The sequence below is a fragment of the Drosophila albomicans genome, chromosome 3, assembly GCF_009650485.2.
Source record: "Drosophila albomicans strain 15112-1751.03 chromosome 3, ASM965048v2, whole genome shotgun sequence".
NCBI classification, from domain to species: domain Eukaryota; kingdom Metazoa; phylum Arthropoda; class Insecta; order Diptera; family Drosophilidae; genus Drosophila; species Drosophila albomicans.
The window spans coordinates 20,026,408-20,038,885 of NC_047629.2; the positions used below are offsets into that span (position 1 = coordinate 20,026,408).

A 12,478-nucleotide genomic window follows, 5' to 3' on the forward strand; every position below is an offset into this window, starting at 1 on the left:
GTCGATATACTTATACATTCAAAACATACCATAGAGTACAAAGTATACCAGTATGCGTTTTTCAATGCAAAAGTATTTTTTGAATACTAAAATTTGTATTCGATTGCAATCAAATTATCATTTCATTTACTGCAGACACAAAGTTTTAATACCCTTCCATCCTATAGATATCGGGTATAAAAATATCAACATATATATTAATGAGGATTTAAAATTATTAAAGAAAATTAAAGAAGAAATGCGTCCATAAATTAAAAAGCCAAAACTATTAAAATAAATGAAAAGCACAGATATAATATGAAAAGATGAGAAATCGGAGAGAGAAAATTGCGTGACAGTAAAAAAGAAATTAAAGTTAAAACTGTGCTGCCATAATGCACTTTCATCAATTGAGACATTTTTAAATTCGTGAAAGCATATTTCGATTTTTTTTAACTTCTGGAAATTTAAAAAACAGCTTCACGCATCAATGGAAAAGAAAAGCACTTGATTTATGTTGCGGTGTCTGCAATTTTTCTTATCACCCTAAAAATGTTGTTTAATTTCAAGGCGATAAATCTGAGTGCGAATCTGAATTTCACCTCATTCATTTTGCTTTGAACTTGCGCTTTGCAAGTTGCCTGTATTCAAGAGCAAATTTATCTATGGCCAACATTCAACATTCAAACATAACTTACATAGTCAGCATGATAAATGCGAGTTTGCGCCGCTTTGTTTGTCTTGTTTGTGTTGAAAATGCCTAAAAATGTTTGCGGTTTGCTTTGAGAACTCAACTGAAAACATTTGCCAGTCACTCTACTGCCGCCAGATACTCTAACTTTGATACTTATGTTTGTTTAGAGCAACGCAAAAACAGGGTTTTATTTTTAGCACTTTGAGTTATGGAATCCATATGAATTTTAAATATAATGTGGCAATATGTAGAATAATCAAAGTAATAATATGAATACGTTTTTTAAAATAAGAATTTATTTAACTATCTTATCAGTTAACTGATATTATAAAGTATTGCTATATTTTATGGCAAATAAATATATAATGAAACTAAAGTCTAATATATATGATAAGCATACAAGTAAGGCATTTTTTAAAGAAGTAAATAAAACATATAATAATATAGAAGCATTATTATCAAGTATTGCTATATTTTATGGCATTTAAATATACATATTTTCTATAAAGGATTGAAAGTTTATTATAGCATTAAAAGCTGTTCAATATTGAAAGATTTTCAGTCCAACATTTGACTATCGAAATTTGTTTAAAATGGCAAAATAAAATAAATAAATTGCATTGGATTATCAAAAAATATATTGGTCTGAAGTACAAATTATATTCCCATTCCTTGTTTTGAAAATCACTTAGATCACTCACTGAATCACTTTGAAGTTAATTTAAAATTCGCAGGGTATTAAACACATCGTTATTAGTCAACTTGGCACAGTTGTGACTTGTTTTCTTTTTATATGATTTGTGCCTTATATATTTATTTGCTTGTTGAGGGGCAGCGCAAAGCTATGCAAGTCGGGAGCTGGAGTCGGAGCGTTTAAGAAGTACCAGAAGCTGACTTACCGTGCCATGTTGATATCCCGCAGATGCTCAGGTTTTGTGCCTTGTGAAAATTGTTGATGCAAACGGAGGAGGAAACTTTCTCGGTGTGTGTGTGTAAGGGAAAGAGCAAGAGGCGCCGGGAGTTAGCCTAATTCTTGGCCTTCGTTTTGGATTTTGCCGTTGTGTTGTACGTCGTCCTTGAATCAAGCTCGAAATGTCATTGAGTGTCTGTTCCTGGGCTCGGTTGGCATGTTTACAATGCTCAGCTCCTGGCCGCAAACTAAATCAACATTTTTTGGAAGGCACTGTCAGAGGAGGGGAGCAGCAGCTCAACAGTCAGTTGAACCAGAGCGGAGTGAGGCGGCAGTCGAGAGAGATAAAGCTGATGATGCTCTGATGATGATTACAGGCAATGCTATCAGAGTCAGCCACTTGGGGCAGCTACACTACATCGTTTGTCTCTGTCTCTGTTTTCGGTATCCGTCTCCCCGAAAAAAAAAAAATTGTAACTGCTCGCAGTCTCTTTTTCGATCCCCTTCCTCAATCGAGGATGTGAATGTGAAGAGGCAGCTAGTAGCTACCTTGCTGCGTGATTGAGTTTAGATTTATGCCTTAAGTGTTGCTTGGGGATTTGTTGGTTGGCCCCATTTCCGTTGTCGTTGTCGTCGTCGGCCTATGCGGCGTATGCTCAACATCCACACGCACACGGACACACATACAAATATATGTATATACGTATGTTCTCAATATGTATCTGTATCTTTTGCTATTTGTTTGCCTTCGTCTTTTGCCAGTGTTTTGATTTCAGTTTCTATCTGCAAAAATGAATAAAAATAACAACAATTTTCTTTTAGTAGTTTGCAGACACTATGTGTGTGGGTGTATGGATGTGGGTGTGTGTGTATGTGTGTTGTCGATTATGTTTACTATATGTATGTGTATTTTTCTGCTTTATTTGATTTGCTGTTTTCGCTTCCATTTACATTTACATTTACATAAGCATCAACATCATTAATATTGCAAAAGTATATCAATGCGTAAGCATTTTATTTGCGCTCATGGTGAGTGTGTGTGTGAGTGTGCGTGTATGCACGTGTGTGCGGCTGTCATGCTGTCCAAATTAGACTCTGCACCACAGATGACATGAAACACATGCCAGTTCAGCAGTTACTTATGCCGAATAAAAAACACAGCTGGTATCCATGAGAAAATTCCGCAGTTGTTCATTAGAAAGTTCAGCACCGATTGCAACAATTGTTTTATTGGAGCTTTTTAGTGTCTGTCTTAACGTTAAATAATAAGTGAACGATTTCCGTGAATACTGCTGAATAGCTGCCTTCCCTTTTCCATTGCACATTCATGCTACAACTTTGCAACTGGGTTATTTTGTTTGTTTTCATTTTTTGTTTGTTTGTTTGCTTCCGGTATATTCGTTTTAAGCGCTTCCGTTATTCGATATCCGCTAACAAATTTGTATGCGGCTTACATTTATCATACGCCCCGTGTGCTGGCACTTCAAACTTTCCCTTCAACACACACCGTCTCCCTCTCTTCATGTCTGTCTCTTTTGCTCGCACACATGCCTAGAGTCATAAATCTCTCATCAGAAAATTGCCATTCAAATGGCAAATGCAATAATAATTCGCAGCTCACACAAACTTTCGTACCAACTGCCAACTTCCCCTGTACACATATATATGTATATATACAATGTATAGGGGTAAAAAAGTAGGATGAATTGGAGGCGCTGTGGGAGCCCCCTCGACAAGTTCATCCATTTTGATTATTTGTTGTTTTAGTTGTTTGCATTGTTGAAGCGTTTATCATGCTCAGGTTCATGATTGATTATAATGCGGGTATTGATTTCGCCTGACGTCGCGACGTCGCCTCCCTCTTACCCCACTCTCTCTCTCTCTCTCTCTCTCTCTCTCTCTCTCTCTCTCGCCTAATCGAGCTTGCTTGCAACTTGAGACCGCGTCTGGCAAAATTCTAAAGGGCGTCAAAACAATGCTTGTGCCCCCGTTTCCAGCAGGAACTCCCTCTAAGCAGCAGCGACAGCAACAGAAAAGCCCAACCCCACAAAAAAAAAAAAAAACACTCGTTGCACGCCCCAAAGCGTGAGGCAACACTTTTTTATAGCTTCCTCCCACTTCCGAACCTCTGGACAGTAGCCGGGCAACAACCTCCCCCTCAAGCTCAGCTCTAGCGTGTGTTATCAGCTGTTTGCTAGTTGTGTTATGACTGTAGCGGAAATGTACAAAACAACAACAAAACATTCAGGAAACTGGCAGGCAACACTAACACACTAACCGATAAAAATAGAACTAGAAATAGGCGCAGAACGGCGAACTACGAACGACGAACGAGAACGAGTAAGCGAAATAAAACTAAAACCAATAAAATAAAAAAACGCACCAACAACACTAGACGTATACGTAATACCAGAAGCAGGCCCAAAAAAAAAAAAACAATGGCAATGGTAACGGCAACGGCTGCAAATGTAAACAAAGGCAAAGTAAGTCAAGTGTCTAGACTTCTTGATACCCTACATAAAAAATTGAGTTAATAAAATCACAGCGTGATCAACTTCGAAGAGCAAAGATTGCATTGTCACAGTCTACAGTGGTGTCTGTATAAGTGAGCATGCAGTCAGTATTTTTAAACATATTTTGTATTTCATTTATTTAAGTAGCATTTATTAAGGGAAAACCTTTATATAGATATGTATATATTATTGTGCTCACATTTTTAGCATTTTAGGTAGTTATGTATTTCGAGTTTATTTAAATGCATATTAATCATTGTTGTAAATAAAATGTTTCCTTACTTAAACATTATTACAAATATATACCTTTCATTGTACAAATATATTTTTCTTCACATATTTTTTATTAATTTAAGAGTAGTAAATCATTTGCATTTATTTTTAATTGTTAAGTAGCTATTTTATATTTATATTTTATATTTTCCTTAAATTAGTTTTTCTATTTTTTCATTCATTATATACGTTATATATGTTGTTAGATGTTTCCTTATTTAGTCATAGCCATTTGCATCAGCTTTACTTAAACAATATTCTTCTCCTCAAATACACTTCTTAATATTATTTTGCTTACAGGGTATACGCATAAAAAGGGAATGGCTGCCGACGCCCCTCGTCAAACAATAGGCCAGAAAAAAGCCTTTGAGGCGCCGCCAAGCAAATCGAACAAAAAAAAAATAAAGCCGAGAAAAAACAATGGGCCTATGCTCGGTACTTGTAGCGAAAATAAAATACAGTAGGGGTATGCAGTGTGAATGAATATTGAAATCATAAATGAACGGAAATCAATTTCGATAAAGCGCAAATCATAGCAAGACGAAAACATGTCCTAAGTATTAATAACTATTTTACGATGCCATCCCGTATTTATCGCAGCGAGGAATACCCCTAATAAATCGAGCCCCACGTCCTTAGCGACTGCTGTGGGTCGCTCCCTGAGCAGCTGCCATGGCAAACAACAAATAGCAAGACAAACACACGCACAAAGACAGACAGATGGCACACCCATATAAACACACACACATTGACACACACACACACTTGGACAGGGAGTGACATTTACAGTCACATTTGTATGTGAATGTCCTGTGCTCTGCGTTCTGTGCTGTGTGTTGGGTCTCCACAATCATCGAAATAACAAAGCGCTCGCTTATTAGTATGCAAAACTGATAATCAATACTCAATACTCAGACTGTATAGCGAGTACTCACACACTCACACTCGCAGTAGTGAGTGCTCGATATGAGTATTCAATGCACAGCTCGCCGAGTGGCGGCTATTATGGCACATTTATGCTGGTCTTTGCACATTTGCATACGTGTATTGGGACACTTTACTTCCTCCTCATCTCTCTCTCTCTCTCTTCTTCCCTCTCTCTTTTACTTCATCACCGCTCTCGCTCTGTTCAACTGCAGAAACTTGTCTCCACAATTTCGTTGAAATATGCATGAAAAAATACAAAAACTATGCATTTTTCTAACTCACAATTTAATGCGCCTTTCCTCGCACTCTCCAACTCTCTATTTCTTAGTTTGTCTCTCTCTCTCTTTCTCTCTGCCTTGCTGTCTGCCCTCTCACCCTGCTACAACACCTCGACGCGTCGAGGGCAAACATATCCTGTGGCCAAACATGACATCGCCTTAAAGCCCAAAACATGCTGTCAGCCCTCAGCCAAATGGCAGCCAAGAAAAGTTAAGCTCATTTCTGACATTCTAAGCAAGCAATGTGCGAAACAAACAAAATTCTCAATTTAATTGAGTTTCAGTTTAGCAAAAGGGTTTTAAACTGTTATCCAGCTAAGTCTACAACAAATTGATTAACATAATAACAAAATTGAATGTTTTTGTGGTACAAAAAAAAATTCCAAATAATTGGTTCATTTTTTGAACTTGCATTTAGTTTGCAAATTCTGACAGAGTTTATCAAAGAATTATACTTGCATGGTCCATTAAAATGTTAAATACAAAATGAGAATACCAAACGAATTTGCCAGCGTTTAAAATATGCATAAAATTAATTTATTATTGCTAAGCAAAATGAAATTCTTTTTGAACGCAATATATATCGATTTTATTATAATAGCAACTTTATTTGTATAATAAACATTTTGTTTTTAATCAACAATTCATGAGATACAGGAATTTGTCAAACTTTGAACCACGCGAAATAAATTTCCTTAGAACTCAGACGAAGCATGAGCAAATTTAAAGAGGCATTGCTAACAATAGCAGCAGAAATCAAGCAATTTAATAAGAAACAGACATGTAATTTAATATACAAAATTCTTTTGATGAAATTATTTTGTTGTTGTTTTTTTTCTGTCCAAAAATAAACTTCTAAAGATAACGCTTAAGCTTTGCCATTTTATGGTTATAAACCTTTTCGATAAAAAGCTCTTGTTTTTATCCCTTATTCCTATCAAATAAATTGAAATGTCAAGTCGTATTAAAAATTTCAAAATCAGTATGAAATATTGTCTTTCTAAGTAGTTGACGAAGTTCAAGATTGAAATTAACTTATTTGGACCATCGAGACCATTCACATTTATGTTTTCATGCGTTGACCTTAACATATTTTTTGTGACAAAGTCCAAATTCTAGAGCTGAGTTAATTCAACTGCGAGATACCCGGAAGCCAGATCCTAAGATTATGAAGTTGTTGTATTAAAAGGAATTACAATTTTACTTATATTACTTGCAGTAATATTATATTAGATACAAAATTATATTATTTTATTTATATACTAATCATATAATAAGGGTGATATTTGATAAGCCAACGAATTTTGAATTTGTATCAAATATTTTTGATTGACCTTTGCTAACATTGCATAGATTAGAAAAAATACGTAAATTTCTTAATCAGTTCAGTTTTAATTCCGTTTTAATTGCGAGCGGTCGCAGCTAAGTTGTTGAATTATTTGAACACTTCCAAAATAAATATTTGCGTGATGAACTGGCTTCTGTTGCCATTTATGCTGGCTTTGACAATTCTGTGCCAGGCTTCTTATTCAACATCGTTGCCGAATTATGTGCACCTGAATTTTATAAATTCTACCAATGCGATTGTCTCATTTGTGCGCTTTGACATTCAAGAATTGGACAAGGAGATGGGTGAATTTAATGCAGCAAAGAAACGCGAAAATCAACGCAAGGTGGTTGAACATTTCATAAATGTGACTAAAATAGTTCATCGGATAGAGGAACTGCACTTAAAAATGTTCGAAAAGGGCTTATATTATTATTTGACTTATGGGCGTCACATAGAGTCAGCAATAGGCACGATATCTGATCACTTTGATCATATGAAACATATGAGAGAAATGGAGGAAGATACACTCTTCAATTTTACTGCGACAATAGCTCAGACAAAAGTGAAACCATTTCATACAAGATCTGTTCACTTGTTTTATATGCTACTCTTCGGCCTTGAATGTGATAAGTTCGATGAGGAATGCAGATTGTTCATAAAAGACATCAACGATTTACCGAATATTAATGAAGTATCTAATCAAATAAGTTGCAAGCAACAAAAATCGCCACAACAACTGTTCTACTCGTTGTATAAAGATCTCGCACTAACCAAACTGAAGGCATATCTTCTCATCGAGTATTCCATAATGATACAAAAGGTTTCTGGTAGTGGAGATTTGATCGAGAAACGAAATACTGTTCGCCGCAACTTCGATGATATTGCTGCAAAAGATCTCACTTCTCTGAGAAATGTGACAACAAAAGCCGATCGTTTTCTTTGGCGTTGTGAACACTCTGACTTCACTCACAAACTGAACGTTACCTACGACGAAGTGACACGACTTCTCCAAGGATATATTGAAAACGAAGTGGATCTCAACAACGATGAGTCCTGTACTCAGTCATGTCATAATTATTACGACACAACTCGCTCGGGTTGTTTTGATTCGAAGTTTTGTGCCCAACAACCTCAATGTTTGGGTCGCATTCACAACTGTCAATCTATCGACTCGCCTTTATGGATCTGCCAATCACCAGAGAACAGTAATCGTCGCTATGACTATATTGAAGATAGTAAAGGGGAGCGACAAGGATCGACCAAACAGTGTTGGCGCAATGTGAATAGTGCGGAGAGCTGGAGGAGATGGATTTTCATTGAATGCAGCTACTGCTTTTGTCTATGTGATGAGCCTGGTCCAAAGTCGGATCGCTATTTCAATTTGCGTGCAACTCTTTCGGATATTAAGGCCAACAAAGTGGTGACTGGCGTGCGATTTGTGAAGAAGAATCGTGTATTCCATTTGCAAATACAGCAGGCCAAATTCTTGCCCCATGGCGTCATCAATGAATCAACTGTGGAGTGGATACCAGTCGATGAATATGATATTAATGATCCGAGCGTTAAGGAGGGAATCGATTTCCACGCATTGAGTTACCAAAGCCGTGCTCTTGACCTCGACGAAGCATTGAAAACAACTGATAACACATTTGTGGTAACCGGCGTGCGTTTTAAGCTTTTGGATCATCTCAATCTCAAAGTGCACTTTAGTAAATTCGATTTTACAACGGGCAAATTAGTCAATCCGGAGCTGAATAGCATTTGGATATCAAAGGACAACATTTACAATAGGCAGCAAATATATCTCGACAATGTGGATGTCCAAACGCGATCTTACAACTATGCGGAGCCCTTATCAAAGGATGATCAATATGTTGAATTTACCAACACGGGAATGCTTGAGGATGCAGCACAAACAACGGTGCCATTTATTGATATACAAGATGTCGCCTGCATTCCGCCAGTTCCTTTGGCTGGTGTCGGCATCTCACTTGCAGGAAACAAAGGCTACGGTGGCTTTGTGGCACCCAAGGTCATTAGCTATGATTTAGCTACTCAACTTTAGTTGATTCCTAATTAAATACTTTTGTGTGCATTTCATCAATAATAATTTCATATAATTTTTTTAAAAAATTACTTTAAGACTAGAAATTTGATATTAACTAATAAAACTAAAGCGTTTCACATATGTTTTTTTGATTAGGCTAAATTGTTTCTTATCAATCTTGACCCCAATCGTATAAGTTGAGAAACACTCTGTTAAATAAAGCACATGTGTCAAAAGGTCTTTAATTGGCAATCTCAAAGCAAAGCCGTTGATTTAAAATTTTGTCCTCAAATTTATTGAATAAACAAAACACACATAAAACATATCAAAGTATCGTATTCGAAATTTTGTAGTATTTACACAAAAAGCATATATTTTGATGACACTTTATTAGACTTACTTAGATTTTCAATTAAATTTTGTTCACAGTGGCAAAGAGTAAATTCATTGGAATTAAATTTCAATGCATGCAATTGAAATTATTTTGCAAAAATGAAATAAAATCTAGTTATTAACTGGGACGATTGGCAGCTGTTTAAGGGGATTATTTCTATCGATGATTTGCATCGATTTGCAACGATTTGCGGTGCAAGCTGCTTTCAAGCTGTCTTCATAAGCTGTCAAGCAGCTTCAGAATACATGCGGTTGGCTAATGCCAGCTTATTGCACTCACAGAGACACCCAGTTTGGTTGTGTGTGTGCGTGTGAGTTAGTGTGCTAAGTTGAGCTACTGCTTGAGTCACAGAAAACGTAGCATACTTATGTGGGCTTGCTCTCATTGTGCAATAAGACGCTTAATAATAGTAAGGCGCTACGTGCAAATGGCTCAAACAAGTAATAGACATAGGCATAGCCCAGTTAACACACACACACACACACATACAAATAAACACACGTAAATGTGGCCCCAAGTGGCCAGGGCCAAGACAGAAAAGAGAGACGAAGTTGGAGACGGAGTCGTGAAAAATAAAAGGGGGAAAATGGGTTTTGAGTTGACGTACGCTAGTTCATGTGTTATTGTTGTATGTCCGTGTGTATGTGTATGTGTGTGTTAGTGAATAGTTGTTGTTTTTGTTTGTGTGCTGTTATTGTTGTTGTTGATGTGACTGTTGTTTTTTTATAATTACTGGCAATGGAGGTTACGCCTTATGTGTTTGCCTGTGCGTGTCACTAAGTTTCTATATTATATATGTGTGTCTCTGTGTGTGTGTGTGTGTGTTGTGGCATTGCTGTTAAGCACACATAACGGTAATTTAATTAACATACATAAACACACACACACACACAAAGGCGCATACACTGGGGACAAAATGTAGAACGCTTTGGGGCATTGTTACACTTACAAAGCGATTGACGCGATTCCGCTGCCCTTTTAATCGATATTTTAATTAAAGTTTATTTATAATTACACAATTAAATCGGCCAATATTTAAGCGGCATTTCAATTACACATATTTCTTGTATTCGTATTTATAATTTTTGATTATCGCTAGACATTTATTTAAAGTTATATCTGCACTTCACTCGTCATTTCATTTAAATAATAACAATAATTATTCATAATTACAGTTGTTCAACACACACGTCCAAAAATTTCGTCATGCCGCCGCAGGTTGCACGATTGCCGCGTTGCTCGTTGCGAGTTGCACGTTGCACGTTCCAACAAACGTTGTCAGTGTTGCCGAGCTGCTTTCCAGCAGAAAGTGTAACGCATGCGCAGTGCACACTGAGCGCAAATAGTAGTTGAACATCTGTGTTTTTGTTATGCTTTGCAAGTGACACTGGGAGGTGGCGGGAAGTCAAAGTATTTGACTGAGAAAGCGTTCGTTGTGGGGTGAGGAGGTGCAAAGACATTTCCCGGAACTGATGCAGCAACAACAATTTAATTGCGTCGCAACTGCAGCTGTTGTGTGTGCGATTGTATGCGTGTCTCAGTCTGTGTGTGTGTGTGTGCATGTTACTGTTATTTCATTTAAATGAGTTGCTGCCTTGACAATTGCCAAATAATTGGAGCGGCAATGACAACAACTAAACTGGACAGCTGAAAAGAACAAGCACGAACAGGATAGGACATGATGGAACATGTTCAGTTAAGTATATAGAATGTATGCAAACAATTTGCGCCCGCAAATGAATTAAAGCGACAAACAAAACTTATGTGCGCCGGATACGGATACAGGAAGCAGGATGCATGCCACACCACTCAATAATGCACTCAGCACACTGAGCACCAGAAGTCAACACACACACACACACATACACACATACAGTCAAACAGACAGAGTGACACTTGCAGGCTGCGCCTAATGTCAAGGTTTTTTGGCTGCTGCTCAAAATGCGGTGGCACGTGGCGCACGCGGCACGTTGCTAACTTGCCACCGAAAGTTGCATGGCGGCGCCTTGACAACGCTTCTAGTGCCACCAATCACGTAGCTCGCTGCCACTTGCAGCGCATGAATGGACACAGCAGCGGTAGCAGCCGCTGCCGCAGCAGCAGGCTAGGAAATGGCCAAGGAAAAGCATTGCGAAAATTACGAAGCAAATGGGCTGAGCACAAGTATGAAGGCAATAGTGAGAGCAAAGCGATGAAATTGGCGAGGCAAACGACAAGGAAAAATGCAAGGCAACAGCCAAGTGGAAAGGACACAGCAACGTGGCGAGGAAAGCGGGTCATCGAGGCAAAGGAAAATGGTGAGGAAAATTGCAAGCAACGGAACGCGACGCGATGCGATGCGACGCGACGCGACACGACGCTTAGCCAATGTCAAGTGCATGAGAGCAATTGGCCTGGCAATGGCGTCCAAAAGGGGCAATGGCAGGCGGGAGGGGAGAGAGGCACTTAACATGCAACGTTGCCATGTTCCATTTGAGGCCCCAATAGCCTCTTCTCCCCCGTCCCTTGGCAAATGGACGGCAATGGATAATGGGCGTATCTATATTTTATGTGTCATCGTTTTGCATTGCTCGTATGCCCTTGCCCCCTTCCCCTCCCCCTCTTGGCATACTCATGCCTTCTGCAATATCAATTTGTGCTAATTTGTAAAATCGTTCAACCTTTGCCTGAGGCCAGCCATCGTTATTGCCAGCCAATGGCTAATTGAGCCTTAAATTGCCATAATACTAGGCTTCAACTGACAAAGGTTTATCTGTAACCGGTCATTATCGTCATCGAACTTCGTTTCGTATTATAATTTGTAATGCTCTTGAGCAATTGAAAAAAGCTTTTGACAATTTTCTTTACCTCATTCTACTCTCTAATTTATTTGTCAATCATTTTCAAATGCATATCAAGTTTTAAGTTAAAATTAATTATAAGCATTAGAAAATACTCAAAATATAGCTGTTCTATTGTAAATAAAACTATATATTATTTCTTTTTACCTAATTAAAAAAATACTTTTGATTCATATAATTTGTGTTTCAGTTTTGTATAACAAAAAAAAATATTTTCCTTTTAATCATATAAATTTTCTTTGGTTCTTAATAATAAGAAACATTTTGTTGTTTCTTATTAAAATTGTTTTTAA

General features: G+C 37.5%; 1 protein-coding gene across 1 annotated transcript in view; it reads right to left on the reverse strand.

Moving 5' to 3' along the window:
• The window catches only part of LOC117572229 (uncharacterized), an 82,067-nt gene extending 79,900 nt beyond the window's left edge, over positions 1-2,167 (reverse strand). Inside the window, exon 1 of the mRNA XM_034254907.2 lies at positions 1,573-2,167. The gene's annotated coding sequence lies outside the window, so the exon portion shown is untranslated. The remainder of the gene's footprint in view (positions 1-1,572) is intronic.
• Positions 2,168-12,478: the final 10,311 nt, after the last annotated feature.